The sequence below is a fragment of the Malania oleifera genome, chromosome 6 (assembly GCF_029873635.1).
Source record: "Malania oleifera isolate guangnan ecotype guangnan chromosome 6, ASM2987363v1, whole genome shotgun sequence".
Classification (NCBI taxonomy): domain Eukaryota; kingdom Viridiplantae; phylum Streptophyta; class Magnoliopsida; order Santalales; family Ximeniaceae; genus Malania; species Malania oleifera.
The window spans coordinates 72,644,246-72,667,424 of record NC_080422.1 but is presented as its reverse complement, the minus strand read 5'-3'; the positions used below and the strand labels follow the sequence as shown (position 1 = coordinate 72,667,424).

General features: G+C 38.3%; 1 pseudogene; it reads right to left on the bottom strand.

The window, feature by feature from the left end:
- Positions 1–1,608: 1,608 nt before the first annotated feature.
- LOC131158635 (beta-adaptin-like protein B) overlaps positions 1,609–23,179 on the bottom strand; it is a 56,218-nt pseudogene continuing 34,647 nt past the window's right edge.

Sequence of the window (23,179 nt, the reverse complement as noted above, 5' to 3'; positions counted from 1 at the left end):
CTTACCTGACTATTTGAACACTAACTATTATTTACATTCTCACGCATGCGACATTTATCATTCCAACATCCTGAGATAATACACATATAATTCCCCAATCAAACAACTGAATTCACCTAAAAAATTATCACCTACATTTTTCCCAAATCCACATATGCACAATTTCTAGACTATACATCATGCATCATTTTACCCAAGTTCCTAAAATATTACCCACTGGGGTTCTCACTCTTGCCTGCAAGGTCCTAAAACACCCTACTCCTGAAAATAAAATACCCTAATTTTTATTTCACAAAACACTAGTATATTCTCATAGAATACAAAATCTCAACTCAAATAAGCCCGCTAATACTAAAAATACTCAAATAATCTACTTACCCTGAAATTGGGATGGTGCCCAAGTGTCTAACCAACAAATTACTCCAAAAGATTTGAAGAGAATCTGCCCAGGAGTAACGTGGCGGCTTCCAATCGTCGAATCGGCGAGAAACCAGGCGAGAAAACTAGAAAGAAGGTAGAGGGGGCGGAGTTAGAGAAAGAGAGAGAGGGCTGCATGAAATTTTCTGCGCTGAAAATCCGAATTTGACATACTTATACACCTGCCTTCGTCGATGAATTTCAGGGCCTATAATACCCCTCTCGGTAAACTTTCGTTGACGGGACACGTGGCGTGCGACGAATTCAATAGGGAGTTCGTTGACGAAGTTGGAGGGTTCGTCGACGAACCCTGTTTTTTTCCCCTTTTTAAATTTCATTTTACTCTCTTCTTTTATTAGTTAATACTATAATTCTTCGGGTTTCTACAAATCGAATACAAGCATCTCTTACATTAATGTCTAAAGAGAGTTGTTAAAGTTTTAGAAAGTGAAAGGCGGCCCAAGGAAAGTTTGTGTTATTTTAGTTATTTGACCACCTAGTGACAAATTTTAAAAAAAAAAAGGAGGACCCAAATATTTCTAAAATCAAATGTTCAAGAGATATATGAAAATTCTAAAATGGTAAATGAACTTCATAATTTTTTATTTTTTTTTATAAAGTGGCAGGGCAAGTGCTCATGATCAGCTAAATTGAAGGCATCATTTATCTTATTTTCTTAAGGATAGGGATATTCCACATTCAGTTTTATTGGTCATTTTTTATTTTAAAAAATAAAAGGTGAACATCATATGCAAAATTGAGATTTTGCAACCAAATCTCTAGACAGCCATTTGTAACAAAGATTTCAAAACTTAAATTTAAATTTAAAAATTTTTAAAAAATTAATATAATTTTATACTATATTTTTTCCGAAATCCACACAAATCCAAATATCAATTCCATGTTTCCGACACAGTTAATAAATTGAAATATAGAAATGGATTTCTAGGGATAAAATATTGAGCATTACATGAGATCAAGCATATACCAAACTAGATAGCTCTTACAACAGAAAACATTAGTTTCAACTACTTAAAATCAATGAACTCAAAAAAAGATGAGAGGATAAAAAGAAGATGGCATAGGAGGAAGGGATCTCAACCAAAACCTCAGTAGCAAACAAATTTTTTTGCAAACAATCTTGACCTCAAAGCGCCCAAAAAAAAAAACACAGAAACTTAAAGAAACAAATCAACCTTTAAGGAGGGCCTCCATGGCTTCGAAGAAAAGAGGAGCCAGGTCGGGGCTAGGGGTCTTAATTGCACACTTGACACCTGGGTTTCCGATAGCTGCAGTTGAGGCTGGTACTAGCACAGGCAAAGGATTGCCACTCAAAAAAATAAAATTATTTAGAGTTTTAGACCAATCATTGTGACAATTCTCAAGAGTATTAGACTTCAAATAGCGGTGTTCACTAGTTATGCACATCCCACATTTAAAGCTTGCAACACAACAAGATGAAAGTTAATCACAGATACCAGTGATATCATAAATTAAAAGTAACAAAAAAGTCTCAACTATTTAAATAAATTCAGAACGTTGTTCTAATGCATCATTTTGCTAGCCAAACAATTATGCAACACAAATACCTATTAAGCCAATTGAATGTTAAAAAATATATCCCTTACCCAGAAGGAGTGGCAGACTGGTCAGTAGGCACAATAGCATTATCTTGCCCCATCAAATCACCCAGCAAATCTGGAACAGGAGCAGGAGCAGGTGCTCCGGGGGCAGGTTGCCTTGCTGCAGCATATGGAGGAGTTTTTTCCCATTTTATAATTAAAAAGAAATAAAATATAAAATAATACTCTGATTGGGAAATTCTTCCCAAAATAATACTCACGTAATCTCGCAGCTTCATGCTGCGAGATTTAAACTCATGGGCCGCTCTGCCTTCGATGCGTGGCAACGAGAGAAACAGCGGGTAGGTGACGCGTGGCGAGCGCTGGACCAAATCTCGCAGCTTCAAGCTACGAGATTTAATGAGGGCATCGAACTGAAACGTGACATGTGGCGGAAATCTCACAGGACCAAGCTGTGAGATTTGCGCCTGAAATCCATCCGCGTTGTGACACGTGGTAAATCTCGCAGGACCAAGCTGCGAGATTTGCGCCTGAAATCCATCCGCGTGGTGACACGTGGTAAATCTTGCAGGATAGTCCTGCGAGATTTGCTTCGTCTGCTCAAATCCTTCCCGAGTCTCTTAGAAGACAATATCGCGGAGGAGTTGCAGAGGACCGTTCGAGCTGAGCAGAGAGGACCGGTGGCAGATTACCGTTCGAGGTGGCAGGTGACCGTTCAGGCGAAGGTGAAGGCGAGGCTATTTAAGAGCCGAAGATGGGGTAGGTTTTTTTTATTTAGAAAAAACGTGAATATATTATTTTACTTACTAAGATTTATATTCTGTTTTGAGTTGGTTTCGTTTCATATTTTCTTTCCGACTATTTGGGTTCGTTCGTTGATGCATCTAGAGAGGAAGGTTAGTTTTTTTAATTTACTAAATTAATTTACGTGCAATTTTAGTGAAAGCAATGAAATATCATAAGATCCATGAATATATCTATATTTATAAACCTGAGTTTTCTTCATAAATCAGTTACCCATGCCATGTATGTTTGTGTCTCTGTTAATATGTCTATATACTCTGTGTGCATAATGATCTGTACAACTTGGTATTGCTGTACACTTAGGGCATGTTTAGTTCTTGAAAATAAATTTTTTTTCCATTTCCAGGTTTATTCTTACTATCTTTAGAAATTCAATGTTTAATTTCAATTGTGTCACTTGAGTAGTTTTGACTATTTCAGTTTATAAAATTTATTTGTTATTTGCTTAATTGATACTACTTAAGATTTTATGTTTCATAATAAAAAATCGAATCGCAACATCAAACCAAACCAAATCGAAAAATTGGTTAATCATTTCTTTGGTTTAATTTTGGTCACAAAATTTTAATTTTTTTCATTTATCAATTTGGTTTTTATTTGGTTCATTCAATAATCACAATTAATTACTTTTAAAATGTTTGTCCTTAATATCTTAATTAGCTAGTAAGTAAATAAACATGATAAATACAAATACATATTTAAAACGATCGAAACTTACCCTACTTTAATTGCAAGTACTTGTTGAAGTTAAAGTAGTAATTAAATTCTTATTTTCGATGTGTCCAAAATAAAACTGAAATTTGTCGATAAGCTTACAATATTAGACATCATAAAAAATACAATATATATATATATATATATATATATATATATATATATATTAGTCCATCAACATCCCTAAGTCACTGTCATCAAGAAATTATTTTCATTTATATTTAATATTTAAAAAATGAATAAAAACATTACATGCCCTTATTCATGTAATTTATATAATAGAGTAAGTAGTGAGTTTAAGAATCGAGAGTGGTAAAAACTACGTCCATCCTATTTAGAGCATGAATCTTGAAATTGAAAAGTAAGGACTTGTCTATTTGTTGGAAAATAGTTTTCATTCTTCTATTCAAGTTTTTTTTTTTTTTTAATTATAAAAAAGTAAACTATTGTTTTATTTTACAAGATATGTATGCGAAAACAATAAAAATAGTGAAAATTTATTTACCTTTAGAAAACTATTGTTTTATTTGTAATTTTATAAATAATTACAATAATGTAAGATATGTGCCTACTTTTTAAAATTTTAACAAACTCGATGTTGACGAGCACTAATAAAACTATAATCCCTCACTCGTCCCAAATTTTTTTTAAGAAAAAATAGAAAAATGAATCTCATTTGCTTTCTAATGTATCAAAAGTAACTTTCTAAATTAGTGACAATATGAGTTTATTGGAGATAAATGATATATTAAAAACAAATTTTTATTCATGTTTGGCAGCAATGTGAATATGATAGTGGCATGCATATAAGTTGAAGGAATTATAAGTTAATTATTTAGTATACACTCAATGGCACATGATGTTTTGGAGCTTTGCAATCTATATTTGAGATATGTATATATACATACATATATATATATATATATATATAATTTAATTATATAATATAAATATAAAATGTTAATTAATTTTTATAAAATATTAAATAAATATTTGTGACACGCATTAATTGAAGGCTTGCTTACAAAAAAGTTTCAAAGATATTATATGTTATATCTAAGAAGTCTTTTTTTTTTAAGCGCGAATTTAAATGCCTCCTGCGTGGCTGATGCAGTGAAGTGAATTGCAAGCTGGTAGATATCATAGGTTCTCGCATGCTTAAACTATATTATTATATTATCTGCAAACGTTTAAAGGTCATTGTAAAAATGGCTAAATGTTCAAATTACACTCGGCATGCTGCCAAAATTTCGATACGACTTTTCGTAGAAAAGTCAGAATTGCATGTAAGAATATTTTCAAAGTGACAAGTGAAATATTTAGAAAATATTGCATGCACATGAACGTAGTGAAAATAATTTTTGTTTACTATTCACTTAGTATATCACTTATACATAAAATTGTTGTTTTGCGCAGGTCTTTTATATTTCCCGGGAGTCAATCTAGATGGTAGGAAGTTCAAGCAGTATTCCGGTTCCGGTATTGTTGTACATGGGGGGTAACATTATAACCGGACAAACTGGTGTTAGTTATATTATTCCGCCAGTTCAACCTATTAGAATTGGTCATAGGTGTAAATTAACTAAATTGTATACGAAGATATACAAGTACTTGCATATTGATCCAAATCAATATGCATTGCAGGTAACCGCAAGATACCCGATTAAGGGGCATCATGATACAATCTTCTATAAGATTGTTCCTGTAACTAGTGATTACGGTTTGCGCATGGTGTTGGATGCACACTGCGTAGGGACGACATATTTGACTGTGCAACTGTATGTCGAAAACATTCCTTAGATGGGTGTCGCAGCAGATGGGCAGCTGGGAACATCTATTAAGCACGTGGTTGAAGCGGACGAAGAAGATGCAGATGTTGGTGGGATGCCTGTTGTGGATATGAACGAATGTCCACGATAGTCATTCGAGCCGCAGACGTACGAAGGAACTACTATTCATACGAATTATCATGGTGTTTGCAAAGAAGTTTCAGCAGAACAACCAGGATCGTTGTTCACTATTGTGAACAACGTGCTAGACGAGGGGATGAACATCACGAACGATGTTCATTTACAAGATGACACGTACGAGGAGGAAATTAGTGAAAGGACGCACGAGTTCCCTGATGATGTCGACCCACCCCCCCGTGAATCGAAAGATGCGACGTATACGGCAGATTCCATGGACGAACCACCTATGTATGGTGTAATTGACGTAGATGCTGCAGATTTGTCCCATGGTGATGAGCTTCCTATACGGGTAACTCGTTGGGATGAATCATCAGAACTGAGTAAAGGGATGCTATTCGGGTCAAAAGATCAATTGATAGCTGCTGTGCGAATATTCCACGCTCGAACGCACCATGACTTCCATGTCTTATAATCGACCCCACTATTATGGGTTGTTAGGTGTAAGAACTCTGAATGCAATTCGAGACTGCGTGCGATGTATCGTCAGAAACATCGATTTTTCGAAATCACTCAATATGGTGATCCGCACACATGCTTAAATGAACTCCTCTCGCAAGACCATAGCCAAATCATGTCGTCCCTTATTGTTAGGGAGATTGTGAATATGATAAGGGGTGATGCGTCGACCTCAATCACTACATTGAAAGAATTATCATTTCGGCTATTCCATCTCATATAAGAAGATTTGGTTAGGAAAATAGAAGCCAATTGCCCAAGTATTCGGCGATTGGGAGAAGTCTTATCAGACTTTGCCTAGGTGGATGGAAGCAATGTGCACTTATAATCCTGGTACTGTCGTCAAGTGGAGGTGGAACCCTATACCAGGCAGCGATCAGAACGTAACATTTGTATCAGTCTTTTGGGCGTTCGCAGCATCTATTCAGGTTTTTCCCCACTGTCCTCCTGTGATATGTATAGATGGGACACACTTGTACGGTAAGTACAAGGGAAAACTCCTTATTGCAACGTGCCCGGATGCAAATAGGCAAATATTTCCCCTTGTATTCGCTATTGTGCAAGAGGAAAGTTTGGACACATGGAATTGGTTTCTGTGTTGTCTTCGTTCCATTACCGATAGGGACGACATTTGCCTTATATTAGATAGGCATCCAAGGATCATCGCTGCAGTGTCTCACAATCTTGATTGGCAGCCACCGCGTGCACACCACCAATTCTGCCTTCGACACGTTGTAAGCAACTTCAGCACGAAAGTGCACAGTGTCAATCTTAAGCGAATGGCTGAGCAAGCGGGAAGGGAGCATCAGGTCAGAAAGTTTAACATGTGGATGGAGAAGATCTTCGATGAGGGTGGGGAACCCGCGAAGACGTTCTTTGATCAAATTGCTCCTCATATGTGGACTCAGTGCCACGACGGTGGCAGAAGGTATGGGAACATGACGACAAACCTCGTCGAATGTTTCAACGTCGTTCTTAAGGACGCTCGTAGCCTCCCAATCACTACCCTTGTGCAACTGACATTTTATCGCGTCGCACATTATTACAACAGCCAACGGGAGGCTGCTTGTAATGCAATATCATGAGGAAATGCATTAACTCCTCATATATTGCTTGCGATGGAAAGAAGGAAGTTGAAGGCGACCGAACATCGCATGACGATGTTCAACCGGTCTAGAGGTACTTTTAGCATCACGACTGCATAGTTGGGACCTCATAAAGGAAACAACGTGCAAACCCTACGCATTCAGGATTTGCACGTCTGCTTGTGTGGGAAGTGGCAAGTCATGCACTTTCCATGCTCCCACTTTCTCGCTGCATGTGCGGAGACACGACTTAACGCCATGCAGTACGTTGAGCCTTGTTGGAGCACCGCCGAACATTATGCGACATATGCGACAGATTTTCAGCCGATTATGCACGAGTCGTACTGGCCAGCATCGTCGTTACTGACTATATAGGCAAATCCAGCATATGCTCGACATAAAGGTCGTCCAAGGAGCTCCCGTATACACAATGAGATGGATGCTAGGGAAGGTAGGAAGAGGAGCACGTGCAGTATATGTCATCAAGAAGGGCATAATCGCACAAGGTGTCCGAGAATAACCCACTCGGGCGATGCAGCTGGATCGTCGCGTTGATGTCGTATGCAATTTTAGACTATTTCACACTGTTTTTTTTTTTTTTTTTTGTATATACCTATTCTGATGCAACATTGCATTTCCAGGATTGATCCAGGGCCGTCCGATCTAAGCATCTTGACGATGAGCGATCATCACAGGGCCAGTCGAGCATGGGCTGATGGGCATGCGGACCCCCTGTGCTGCCGAGGGGGCACGCAGTTTGCGAAGCGTTGGTTAGAGGCAGAACCCCGCATTGTCCAGCTGATACGCGATGCAGGATTTTATGGCATTTATAGGATTGCTCATATCCAGCTTGATTGGCATCTTGTCACATCATTGGTGGAGCAATGGAGACCCGAGATGCACACATTCCACCTACCTCATGGCAAGGCCACCGTCACATTATAGGACGTAGCTGTTTTGTTCGGGTTTCCGACTGATGGGCGAGCCGTCACTGGTCGCACTGCCAGACCAGTGGAGGGACCTACAGACCGTCAGGGTCGGCTCGCCCTGCGTACTATGTGCAAGCGTTTGTTAGCCGTCGTTTCACCTGACAGCGAGTTGGTTGGTGCACGCATCTGTATGCGGTTCCTCAAGGGGGAAGCGTTTCGTGAGCTCCCGGCACATGCAGATTTTCAGACGATAGCATGCCACGCACGAGCCCACTTGTTGCATTTGATTTGTTGGGTGATCTTCTCGGATGTTTCGAACAGTTATGCGCATTTGATGTTCCTTCCACTCCTTGAGGACTTCGGAGTGTGTCACTCGTACAGTTGGGGGTCCGCCATTTTGGCGTGGTTGTACAGGGAGATGTGTCGCGCCACGCACCACTCGAAGACACAGATTGCGAGCCCCCTTCTCTTACTCCAGGTTTGGGTTTGGCAGAGATTTCCTTCATTCGCGCTTACGCGGCGAGGTTTCCTGCATATTGAGAGGGGTCAGGACGGTCGTCCGGTTGATCCTCTCCCACTCGCATACCGGTTAGTACAAATTTTATCTATCCCTTCTCATTAACTCAATAACTATTACGAATACTAATTCGTAATACGTAGTAGTTTTGCATTTGGGAACTTACGTTTCATCTTATATAGATGGAGGGACGACTTGAGGGCATTGATGGTTGTGTTTCACACATTACCCTGGTACAGGTTCGAGTTGGACATGCACCGGGAGCATAAGGTATAAATCAGTTAAAGTATAGCATATGATATTCTTTCTTTCTTTCTTCCAATTGTGTATAGTCCACTTATCTTTTTGTTTTGTCTAACTGCAGTTTTTATGGATGCCCTACACGGAAGAGATTTTAGCCGACATGCCGCCTGCCTATGCAGACAAGAGGGACCTGTGGGTAGCTCGAGTGCCACTCATATGCTTTCATATTATTGAGTGGTATCTCCCCGATCAAGTCATGCGACAGTTCGGGTTTCGATAGGTCATTCCCGCCCCATTTATGACTTCGGGGGTAGATATTGTTGGGGACGATCTCCACGGCATGGATGGGCGCGGTCGAGGGGTCACAGATTGGTCGAGTACACACGCGATATTCGTCACTACGTGGGAGCATCGGCGAGACTACATCGTACAAGGAGTGGCGGAGCACAGTCCGATGCGTCTAGATGACCCATACTTCACTTGGTATATGTCTATCACACGCCGCTTCGTCGACAGGACCGCAGCTGTATATTTGAGCCTCATAAGAAAACTAATGCCACAACTCATTTTATGATATATATACGTTCCGATTTGAATGCGTAAATAATATATGTTCATATCCTACAGGCTGACATAGTTATTGAGGCAGACCAGATCTTGTCGGATCCTGCGATCCACCGATTGATGAGTGCTGCACTGGACCTCGTCCATGAGGACAGTCGACGAATCCCAGAACGAGGAGGTCGACCTGATGTACCAGCACGAGAAGGTCGACCAGCTCCAATACGAGGAGGACGACATGCCTCCTCTAGTCGTCCAGGGACTCCCATGTCCTCCCCACCAGTCGTACAGGATGAGTACTTGCTCGGCCCGTCAGCGCCTTATGCGCCTTCCACTGCAACTGATATTGCCGGACCGTCGAGCAGACCGACTAATGCCCCATCCGACTCTGCTGCTACCCCATCGATGTCATTTTTATTGGACGATTTTTTCTATGGGGTGGAGGTCAATGCACCCCCTATGCCGCCTCGTTCTCATCCCGAGACATCGTATCATTTCTCACCGCGTGCGCTTCGCATGGCTGATGATGATTATGCAGCACCTCTTGGGGGAGAGGATCCACATCCAGCACGACGTGACAGGACACCTGATGATGCTGACCAGCAGAGAGAGGGTAGACGCAGACGGCAGCCACCACGACCCCGGAGACGACCTCGCTGCGGCACCGAGTAGTTTAGCATTATTTTAATTGCATTTTATTTGTATGTATATCATTGATTGTTTTGATTTCATTTGTATATAATTGATTATTTTTTTTATTCTTCTGTATATATCATTTAATAATTCGTATCTCTAAAGAATTCAATACTGCCAAATCTAAAAAATGACACATAATTCGTCTTGCTAAAATTTGCATGTCTAGTTAAGTTAATTCCTTAAATTGAATTGTCTTTTACTGCAAAATTCGTATTGCTAAAATTTGTATGGTATTTGGTTAATGGATTTTACTTTTTGTAGTGTATTTAGTGTCGTGGGCAGTCAAAGTAAGATTACTTGTGTATTAAGAAAAAATAGCTTGAATTTTTTTTTAAGATAATTTTCGTATAATTTTCCAAGACTATGAAAACAAATTAGATATTTAAATGTGCGTGGAAACTAGTATCATAGGTGTTTAAGACTATTTATTGTATTTAATTGTAATTGAGTTTTAATAAATAACTTTTTAATATAAAAATTTTTATACCTTATCTCAAAATAATAAATTAAATAAGAATAATCTACCTACCCATATGATAGTATCCTTAGATAATTTTCGTATAATTTTAATCATTTTTTTGTTAAATTCTAATAGATTAGTACTTTGTTTTGTTGGGTCTCATAATAATATTCTCTTTCCCTCCATCATTCAAAAATTTCTAACTTGATTTACCACTACATGCAAAAAATTATTATATCATGCTTTAATTATATTTAAAATAGATTTTCAAATATTTTTTAACAGTCCCATCCTTGATGACTCGGGGGTTGTAAATTGAATTTCTATTAAAATTATTTTTATGCAATAGTCCACATGCATATATTTTAGAGTTAAATTTAAATTTAAACAATTAAACAATTAAACACATTCCCTTTTAATAAATTTAATCATAACTTTCCCTTATAAATATAATTTAGAGTTAAATTTAAATTTAAACTTAAATTTTAAATTTTAAATTTAAAATATATAATTTTAACAACTTCCCTTATAAAATGTCCCTTATAAATTTAACAATTAAACACATTGTTAATTTTTTAAAAATATAATTGGAAAAAGTAAATTTCTCAATAAGTTATAAAAATGCCTAGTAATTATAATGCTGCAAAATATTTATTGGATGTAATATTTAAAATTAACAATGTGTTTTATTTAAATTTAATTATAATTAAATTTAATTATAATTTAAAATATAAAATTTAAGTTTATAAATTTTATAAACTTAAATTTAAAATATAACAATTGTTTAATTGTTAAAATATAACTTTCCCTTATAAATTTAAAATTTAATTAAATTTAAATTTTTTAAAGTTATAATTTAGATTTAATTATAACTTTCCCTTTTTACAAATTTAAATTTAAATTTAAATAATAAATTTAAATTTGTCTTGCAAAATGTTTAATTGTTAATTTTAAATATTACATCCAATAAACATTTTACAGTATTATAATTACTAGGCATTTTTATAACTTATTGAGAAATTTATTTTTTCTAATTATAGTTTTAGAAAATTTTGAAATAATACAAATTATTTTGTCATACTTAAAGAATTAATTGGCCCAAAGCATCAAAGCAGTCAATTTGAAATTTTTGTTCGGTTTCTAATCCACTTATTTTTGTTCGATCCCAAAGCATCAAAGCAGTCAATTATAATCATATATTTTTTTTTATTTACTAAATTAATGTCATTTTAAAATATCATTTTATTAAGGACAAATTTTGTTATTCCACATGCATTTAATAGTTAACTAACAAAATATTCATTTCGTCAATAAAATTAAATTATAAGAAATTTTTTAGTATTTTTTGTAAATTCAGGGGTTAGAATCATATTTTAAAATTTTTTTTGGGATTTTATCCAAATTTTTATGACAAAATACTTATTTATAATCAATAATTTCTTTTATGTAAATTTTTTTTAAAATTATATATTTACAATTTAAAATTTAAAATTTAAGTTTAAATTTAAATTTAACTTTAAATTATATTTATAAGGGAAAGTTATGATTAAATTTATTAAAAGGGAATGTTTATTATTTAAATTTAAATTTGCAAAAAAGGGTAGTTAGTAGAGCCGTAAATCTCGCAGGACTAACCTGCGAGATTTGCTCACTGCCACGTGTCACCACCCTATTCGTCTAAGTCTTTAAATCTCGCAGCATGAAGCTGCAAGATTTTCTCTGCACCGTGCCACGCGTCAGCTTCTCATTGGCTGCGTTTTTAAATCTCGCAGCATGAAGTTACAAGATTACGTGAGTATTATTTTAGAAAAAATTTTCCCAATCAGAGTGTTATTTTATATTTTATTTCTTTTTAATTATAAAACGGGAGAAAACTCGCATATGGAGTGCTACTAGAAGTGGTAGGTGGTGAGGCAGCACTATCAACTGCATTAGAAGGTTATTCAGAGTACCCTGTCTCACTCCCATCAGGATAATCCTCTTCTTCAGTTCTCTGCGCTGTAGTCTTCAAACGTGTCACAAATGCATCCGGGGGTTTATGGTACACCGAGGACAAAGTAGCAATACTGGCCAGAAGCTCATCCAGAAGAGATGAATCAAGTTGGTTTGAATCATCATTGATCACAGGCTTCTCAGCTAACACAACGTCTTTGGCTGCCTGAGGAAAAGAAGCACGTCTCTCATGTCAAATATATAGTATGCAGTCCCAATGTGTCTACTCTAGATACTAGCATTCGGTTGAATATCCTATAGATTAGAGTGGACTAGGACAGAGTAGGGGTCAACCGAGCCTCAACCCAATGGAAATACATGTACATACGTATGTGAGGTTAGGGCTGTCCAACACCCAATCCTACCCGGGGTTGAATTTCCCTATCCAAAACCAACCGGATAAACCCTCCCCAAGCCCCGCTATGTTTTGGTAGCCCGACCAAATTGCAGCACTATCATAGGATTAACATGAATGAACATCTTTCTTCCAGGTTTAATACTGGATGTATTGAACTGGCCAGTCCAACAATATAGCTAAACGAACTAGGTCGGATAAAAACTTGCCTAGGTAGTCCCAAACTGTAGGAGTAATAGGTAATTGAGTCAGATTGAATTTTCTTCTTCTTAAAAAAAATTCAAGTTGAATTATCTATTAATTTTATCTGTTGTTTCATTTTTTTATTATGTTCTTAGATTTGCAAGGGGTGAACCCCACAAGTTACACTAGAAAGTTGTTTAAGTAGGCATACCCCCAAAATTCTTTAGTGAACCAAAAATAATCAAATACAGACCTCAGGGTCAGTTGAGAGAAGCCGCCAATATATGTATGCACGATCATGCAGATCCGGATTATCTGTCTCTACACTGGCATTATTCAGGACAACCTGTAAACAGGAACATAAAAAGTGAATATCAACTCAAAATTATGGACAGATATGCTACTAAAAGAAAACACTATGGCTGTTTTTAAGATACAAAGGATGGTTGGCATCCTGCTAGGACACGCCCCCTCATGATTAAGTCTTAGGCGCTCTATCCGCTGGTAACCCCACAAATTTTCCATATCCCAGATTTACGAAATCACGTGAGGCAAAATGCATTCCTAAAAATTAAGCACACGATCAGCTACTCGACAGATTGATCCATCCACCTACAAGTACAGCAGAATGGCAACAACATATTGCAACACCAAATATTGCAAAATATATTTAACAAAAGCAGTTGTTAGTTTCCTTGTAAAATAGGATTTCGGCAAAAGAAACAGTGTGGCCTGTCAAAGTAGGCATTTTGCTGATAAGCGTTCTTTTTCACTGTATTGTATTGATGTATCTCAATGTATTTATACAAGTAGAGGGAATCAGAAACTGTTACACAGTTGAGAATAAAAAAGGAGAAAGGTTCCCCTACGATTACAGAGGGGAATATCAGTTTGTTACAGGGATTTATAGGTATTATGTTGAGCTGTGCTGATACGCCCCCTCGAGTCCAATGGTGTATCACGATCATTGAGACTCGATCGAAATCAAAAGAATGTGTCGGAGACCAAGGGCTTGGTGAAGATATGCGCAATTTGATCCTTTGAGCTGAGAAACGAGATTGTTAGTGATTGAGCTACTATGCGGTTGTGTTTTGTCCGAGAGTGGAAGATTGGGTTGGCGGCAAGGTAGGTGGCTCCAATGTAATCACATCATAAGGTCGGAGGGTGAGAGAGAGCAATCTGAAGTTCACGTAGAACTGTTTATAACCAGATAGTCTTGGCAGCAGCAACGACAATGGAGTTGTATTCAGCTTCCGTGCTTGATTGAGCAACGGTTTTCTGCTTTTTGGAGCTCCAAGAAATCAGGTGCTCGCCAAGAAAAATACAATAACGTCTAGTTGATTTTCTATCATCAGGGCATCCTACCCAATCAGCATCAGAGTAAGTTTGAATGGTTAAGGAGGATTTATATTAGAAAAAGATGCCATGATTAATAGTGCCCTGAAGATATCTCAGAATTCTCTTTGTAGCACTCCAGTGAGAAGCCTTGGGATTGTGCATGAATTGACAGACCTTGTTCGTGGAAAAAATGATGTCTAGCCGAGTGTGGGATAAGTATTGAAGTGCTCCAAAAATGCTTCTAAAAAGAGTTGGATTGTCAAAGGGAGGTGAATCAGAGGAGGACAATTTTAAGGAGGTTGCCTTAGGTGAGGAGATGGGTTTGGCAATGGACATATGACTGCGATGTATTAGGTCCTTGATGTATTTACACAGAGTAAGAAGTACACCATCCTCAAGATAAGCAATCTCCAAGCTCAGAAAATAAGACAACCGGCCAAGGTCTTTGATAGGAAACGCTTGACTCAGGGCAGCAATTAAGGAATCAGTGGCAATGTCATGTGAAGAGGTGATAACAATATCGTCGACATACACGAGCAGATAGATTTTGATATCACCATTGGCAAGGAAAAATAGAGACGGGTCATCCCTAGAGGCAGTGAAGCCATATCCAAGAAGCCACGAACTCAGCTGAGCAAACCATGCCCTTGGGGCCTGTTTAAGGTCGTATAGAGCCTTTCTCAATTTGCAAACATAGTGCGGATGGAGGGGATCAATGAAACCTTGAGGTTGTTGCATGAAGACAGCATCGATCAGATCACCGTGAAGGAAGGCATTTTGAATGTCAATTTGGCGCAAAGACCAACGCTGAACAACACCAAGCGAGAGGATCAAACGGATTGTGGGGGCTTTAATGATTGGACTGAAGGTTTCATGGTAGTCAACACCCTCTTGTTGATGGAAGCTTTTTGCGACCAAGCGAGCTTTCTTGCGTTGAATGGAGTCGTCGGAGTTATATTTTGTTCCTTAAATCCATCTGGAACAAAGAATGTTAAAAGAGGGGTCAGGAGGAACCAAGGTCCAAGTGTGGTTTTGAACAAGAGCAGTGTATTCTTCATTCATGGCAGAACACCATTCGGGGAGCTTGGAAGCCGCTAAGAAGCTAAAGGGAGCGTCGGGAGAGATGGTTTCAGTGGTGAGGCAATGACGAGGGGGGTATGGAATTGTACCATCGGTGAAAATACGTGACCGAGAGGATAGGTTGTGGGATCTTGTGATGATTGGAGATTTGGGAGGAATGAGGTCGTGCTGGGTAGGGCATTGTGGGTTTGGTGAGGAGATATTAGGGTTAGGAGACGAATGTGGGAAAGAAGAGGACACAGGTGAAGAGGTGGAGGAGTAGGGGGAGGAAAGGGGAGTTGGTAAGAGGGGTGAATGGTCCATGTCAGGAAAGGTGAAGGGGTTTGGAGAATTGAAGGGGGGGAGAGAGGGAGGTGGGGCAGCGAGTGAGTTGGTAGGGGTAGAAGTGGGCTAGGCCGAGACATGGTCAAGGGGAAAGGAGTCTTCGTTGAATAGAACATATCTAGAAATATAGAGCATGTTTGACGAGAGGTCCAAACATCTGTAGCCTTTGTGGGATGGGCTGTAGCCTAGAAAGAGATAGGGCTTGGATCAAAAATGCATTTTATGATTGTTATAGGTCCGAAGTTGGGCCAGCATTCGCATCAAACTTTGAGGAAATTGTAGTCCAGGTCTTTATTAAAGATAAGGGATTAGAGGGATTTGTTGTTCAGAGTAGGTGAGGGAAGACAATTTATTAGGTAAATGGCAGTGTCGAAAGCATCGGCCCAAAATTTGTAAGGTAGTTTTATGTGAGCGAATAAGGCAAGACTTGTTTCAACAATGTGTCTGTGCTTGCGTTCCACACGACCATCTTGTTGATGGGTATGTGGGCATGAAAATTGATGTGTGATGCCAAGGGTTTGACATAGGGGGGGTGAGGGATTTAAATTCACCACCACCATTCGTCTGAGTGGAAATTAATTTGGAATTGAATAATCATTCAACATATGGAATAAAGGTGGTGAAAACATGATAAACATCATATTTATTTTTTATGGGAAAAACCCAGCAAAACCGAGTGCATTGATCTACAAGAGATAGGTAGAAAATGAAACCATTCCTAGAAAAATAAGGGGTCGGGCCCCAAACATCCACACAGATGAGCTAAAGAGGCTTTGAGGTTTGGGCCTGATTGGGAGAGAAGGAATGCTGATGACTCTTGGCTAGGGGGCAGTCCGAGCATAAGAAGAGCGAGTATGTGTGACTGGAGGGTAGCTGATGCTGATGTAAGATGCGAGACACCAAACGAAGGGAGGGGTGACCTAAACGATGATGCCACTGAGAAGGGGAGGTCCTTTCATTGACATGGGTGGAGGGAGAGGACGAGAGTGCCTGATTACATGCTTAAACTGCGTAATAAGGTGTTTTAATTCATGCATTGGGCTTTATATTTTTAATTAAATACCTAATTACTTTCAATATTTTATCACGGTGTCCTATTTGTAATATTTGGATTTTATTGAGTAATTTATGAATTGTTTGCATTTTTTTATCACAGGAAAAATTGTTAGAAGTTAAAATTGGCACCATTTCTTAATTCGCACATAATTTTTCCAACCGAGCTCCGATCAAAACTATTCGAAATTTTGGAGAAAGTTGAGAAGATTATCTACAACTTCTATGTTTTAAGTTTTGAGTGATACGGACTCTAAGAAGGTCAAACTCAAGCTTGTTCACCAAGAAACAGAAAAAAAAAAAAAAAAGGAAAAAAAATATATATATATACAAAAGTCTTACCTTAACGTGACTCAGCCATGCAGCCGGGTCCGAATCCACCTTGGCTGGGTATAGGGTTCTCTCCCCACTCCCCCTTTTTATTTATTCTTCTCTTTTCTCTTCTCTGGCAGCGTCCCCATGCCACCCTTTTCTCTTCTTCCTCCTTCCCTTCCCTTCTCCTTCTCCTTCCTTTCTCTTCTCTTCTCCCTCTTCCCTCAACTCTCTCTCCTCTCTGCCATAGCCGGCAACCCCCAGCCCTTCTTCGTCCTTCCCTTTCTCCTCCCCTTTCTCTTTAATCTCTCGTTGTCTCTCCTTTTTTTTCCCTCTATCCCTTTGTCTCTCCCCCTATTTTCCTTCTTTTATTTTCTTCTCTAGCTGCTACAATAGCCAAACTCTCTTCTTCTCAGTCCTTGTTGCTAGTTTGCCGAGAGTCCCAACCGAGCTGTTCACCCTTACCTGCTGCTGCTGTGTGGAGCAAAACCCATAGCCATGGGTGCTGCTGCTGCTCTTGCTGCCTCGACTCTAGCCACTCCAAGAATCCCACGGCTGCTGCAACTTCGGTCACCCGAGAAGCTAGCCACCTGCAGCCCTTGCTCTGTACCAGCACCAACAGAAACTTTGGTTGCTACCACACCCATAGGCTAACACTCTCACTCTCTCTCTCTCTCTCTCTCTCTCTCTCTCTCTCTCTCTCTCTCTCTCTCTCTCTCTCTCTAATATTTTCCCTTATTTATATTTAAATGAATCTTCTTATTTTTTTTATTGAGGATTAATTAAAGTTGTAAACTTTGGATCTTGTTTGGGATATTATTATTATTCAAGTTTATTTTTTTCTCTCTCTCTCTCAAGTAAATTTAGCATTAGATTTAATTATTATTTGAGTTACTTAGTTAATTAATTAAAGTCCGGTTTGGTTCTAAAAAAAAGGGGATAAAATAAAAAAATAATAATAATTTTTTTTAGAAGTTAAATTAGTAGTTTTCCTTAAATTTTAATTTTTTGTTCGAGTTCTTGTTTGCCTTTAAAGTTTGATTTTAATTCAAGTTCTTCATTTTTTTAAAAGTTCGATTTTTATCGTTCACATTTGTGTTTGATTGAGTTTTTATTATTGCGTGTTTTAATTATGTGTTAAAGTTATCATTTTTAGTTTTGTTCGAAGTTCAACGCGTATTTCAATTCCTGCCTAATTAGACGTAGGATTTATTTTTGTCATTATTTAATTCAGTGCATGTTAGATTTTAGAGTTTAAATTGCATGTTTGTTTAATTTGTCAAAAAAAATTTCAACCAATCTTGAAAACCCCGAATCTGAACTAAGCTCAGTAACTTTTTATTTTCAATTGAAAATACATAAAATTTGGAATTTAATCGCATTCCTTTATGGGACGATCTGGAATTTAGGCTGAATATTACACGACAGAACTCCTATACTTGGGATAGCTTTCGAACTACTCATTTTTCAAGTGAATCATGTTTTTGGGGTCGTTGCCTGGGAATGTCGGTGTTAGTCTCAAATTAGTGTCTTTTTCGTCATTTTAATTAGTCTCATGAAAAGGAAAAAGAAAAAAAAATAAGAAAAAAAATGAGAAAAAAAAAAAGAATTGGGTTTTGAAAACAAATTATGGCTGCACCTGCACCACGCACACTTATGGATTTTTTGCAGCTTCAATGCACCACTGCACCATCTTACAATGTTTTACCTAATGATGAACTTAATTTCATGATGCAGCGAGGGAGGAAGTCATTGCTACCCCAGTTCTACGGGACGGAATCTGAGTGCCCTTATCGGCACCTGACAAAGTTCGAGTTGACTTGCAATATTTTTTTCTCTCGTGCTAGAACTGATGAATCTACTAGAGTGTATTTATTTCTTACTTCTTTGAAGGATAGGGTGTAGATGTGGTTTAATTCTTTGAGACCTCACTCTATCTCTAATTGGGCTGATATGGAGCGTGAATTTCTACATAGGTTTTGTCCCTCACAGAGAACTCAATTTTTGTATGAACAGATTATGCAATTTATATAGAAGGGTGACGAGACTTTTCGGGCTTGTTGGGAGAGATTCAAGGATCTTCTAAATACTTGTCCACATCATGGGTTTGAATCATAGAGGTTAGTTAATTGTTTCTATACAGCTCTTACTCCTGATTGCAAGCACTTTGTCTAGACCATCTGCAGTGGAGAACTCTTCAGCAAGGAACCGGATCAGGCACTATCATTCTTTGATTACCTAGCTGAAAGTGTCCAACAATGGAATACACGATACAATCAGACACCCATGACAGTACAACTTATCAGCACAATCAGTGGTGGAGATAAATATGAGCCAACATATTACCCAGACACTCTTCCGCCTCAGTATTAGCCACAATAGATCCCTCAGAGCTTTGCACTGTCAAGATTTCAATGTAATGCAGCACCTGCTCCACCGTGGATGTTTCTTGAGGATGCCTTCCAGAAATTCATGCAAATTCAAATTAATCAATATACTCAGGCCATAAATGAATTGATAGACATCGCTAATGTGATGAGCACGCAGTTGGATATCTTATAAAAAGGGGAATTTTTGGTGGAACCTCAGCCTAGTCCTCAAGAATACCAGCAGCAACAACAACAAATACATAATATTTCTCTTGAGACAATGGAGGTCGTCATTACTTCGATAAGCGGGAAGTAAATTTCCCAACCTGAGATGCTCATCGACAGACAACCAGTTGTCTCGACACCGGACGTTACAGCTGAGACAAATGAAGTCAAAGAAAAATCAGAGGAAGTGGACCTAGAAGTGAAAAGATCAGTTAATAATGAGGCTAATACTAATAAGGAATACCAACCTGTGGCACCTTATCCTCAGAGCTTAGCAGCCATGGAACCGTCACTCCCAACTGGAATAGATGTCAAGGAGTCCAATGCTGAAGCAAATCCCCGCAGTGGTAAGATGATTGGTACACCCGATAAAGAAGGTGAGAAGAATGGTGAATGTTTAACTTTTAAGGAACCAGGTAAAACTTTTAATGCTAATACTTCTGAAGAACTAAAGATAACTGTTCCAACAACTTTTCTTCAAAAACCAGTTCATAAAGAAGTAAATTTCCTAGAAAATATGCTGAATAAAAATCATTTCTTGTTAAAACAAGAAAGTCAATCTACACATGTATTGTCTGGTATTTTGAAGAGTATTAATTCTTTTGAGGCTAACTTTCGTGCAGGTATGTAGACTAATTCATTATGGTGGCTCAAATTTGGAGACCCGCTAGTTCAATTTATAAACTTGCACCCACGAGACGAAATTCCTTCAGAGCCTCTGCTAGATAACTATGATGTTTTTCTTTCCCTTCTTTTCATTTTTTTTTTACCTTACTTTATTTTTAATTAACTTTCAGGTACATTTTTCTGTAATTTCAGTCTTTCTTTTCCATTACTTCTCCACCCAAGTACGTCCTACTTCTCTCGTGCACATCTTTTCTATCTCCCTTATTCTTTCACATTGAGAACAATGTTCCACTTTAGTTGGAGGGTGACAATTTGCATATGACACTGTGCACGTCTACTTGCTGGGTTTTATTAATAAAAAAAAGAGTATTGAGGAATTACACTGACTTATGCCATGATTACACGGACTTATACCCTTCCTATATTTGCATATAACTTAAGAATTACACACTTGAGTCATTTATGTGTAGTTTCTCTTTATATGACTTTATAACTCCATGAAGAATTGATTGGTAGTATACTCATGTTAATCTGGCTATATAAAATCTTATATTTACATGACAGCTCATGAGACTGAATAGACACATTCACGTGATTCATTGCACTTAGGGTTCCTTGTGAGCACTAAGAGAATACCCGTGGCAACTATGACACCTTGTGAGATATCCTTGAGCTATTTATCGTCCTTTTAAGTGTTAACATCAAATCAGAGTTCATGAAACTCATTTCTCCTTTCTTCTGGACAATTCTTTGAACTCTAGTCTCTATTTTTTATTTGCTAGCCTCGAGGTGACATCTAGTGAGGAGATAGAAACTTAGGTCTTGTAGCCTGCTCAAGATGTGAAGGCTGAAGCACCCCTAGAGATAGACTTATTTCATGGACTATTGTTGAACTTAATTTCCATTGGTGGTATGAAGACAATAAAAGAAGTGTAATGATTGTCCTAATTGATCAAGAAAAGACAAAAATTGAAGAAAGAGCAGAAGAAAGAATAAGACAAATAGAAATGCACATGAAATGAAATGCTAATGCCTCTTCCGCACAAATACCACAAAAAGTTAAGGATACGACACATGTTTTCCACGTATGAAGATTCTTCAATCGTTTAATGTCTCATATGTATTCACGCCAAGTTTGTGAATAAGTTGATCTAGAATGGTCTCTGTTGGATATGGCGAGTAGGTGAGAAGATGTTAGGATGAAGGACTCGACACCTCACAGATAGGTTAGATCCTTTTCAGATTAGTCCACTTCATACATTCAGCGTTTGTTCCTTACAATATGTGGGATGTTTGATCGTGACACTCCTCGCATATGATGAGTGAACTCATTTTTTTGAGTATTCTTGAGGGTATACTAGTTAGTCTGAGTCAAAACGACCGTTATATAGGTGTCCACTGGTATCCTAGGTGTAACGAGTCACGCACATCTCACACACCTCGAGATTTCATCTGTTTATACTTGAATTTATATGACCACATTAACTTTAAATTGTACCGCTGGTTAACTTCATGTGAGTATACTATTCTTAATTGCCATATAAACGATGAAACTCGCATGAGTGACGTGTTTCGAAGTTGTGTGCATGGAATATAAAAGAGGTTGTGTGAAATTCAGTTATATTTCTATATGTGAAACGGTATGGTTGTGTCGCATGTACATTCATATTTGTTAGAGACTAGCGAAACGTTAGTTGGGGGTATCATTACGCGCTTAAACTGCGTAATTAGGTATTTTAATTTATGCATTGTGGCTTATATTTTTAATTAAATACCTAATTATTTTTTAATATTTTAACGTGGTGTCATATTTTTAATATTTGGATTTTATTAAGCAATTTATGAATTTTTAGCATTTTTTTATCGCAGGAAAAATTGCCAGAAGTTAAAATCGGCACCAGTTCTTAATTTGCACATAATTTTTCTGTCCAAGTTTCGATTGAGATGATTCAAAATTTTGGAAAAATATGAGAAAATGATCTACAATTTCCGTGTTTTATGTTTCAAGTGATACGGGCTCTAAGATGGTTAAACTCAGGCTTGTTTGCTGGGAAACAAAAAAAAGGAAAGAAAATAAATAAATAAATATATATACACAAAAAGCTTACCTTGACGTGACCTGGCTATGCAACTGGGTCTGGATCCACCTTGGCTGGGTGTAGGGTTCTTTCCCCCCCCCCCCCCCCCGCCCTCTTTTTATTTATTCTTCTCTTTTCTCTTCTCTAGTAGCGCCCCCAAGCCACCCTCTTCTCTTCTTCCTCCTTCCCTTCCCTTCTCCTTTTCCTTCCTTTCTCTTCTATTCTCCCTCTTTCCTCAATTCTCTCTCCTCTTTGCCATAGCCGGCAGCCCCCAGCCCTTCTTCCTCCTTCTCTTCCTCTTCCCCTTTCTCTTTTATCTCTCACTGTCTCTCCCTTTTCTCCCTCTGTCCCTCTGTCTCTCCCCCTCTTTTCCTTCTTTTATTTTCTTCTCTAGCTGCTACAATAGCCAAACTCTTTGCTCCGGCCACTCCCTGCTGCCAACCTCCTACTCTCTGCTCAAGCCATCCTTCTCAGTCCTTGTTGCCAGTCTACCGAGAGTCCCAGCCGAGTTGTTCGTCCTTACCTGCTATTGTTGTGTGGAGCAGAACCCATAGCCACGAGTGCTGCTGCTACTCTTGCTGCCTCAACTTTAGCCACCTCCAAAAGCCCATGGCTACTGCAACTCCAGTCACCCGAGAAGCCAGCCACCTGCAACCCTTGCTCTATTTCTGCAACACTAGCACCAATAGCAACTTTGGCTACTGCCACACCCACGGGCTAACACTCTCACTCTCTCTCTCTCTCTCTCTCTCTCTCTCTCTCTCTCTCTCTCTCTCTCTCTCTCTCTCTCTCTCTCTCTCTCTCTCTC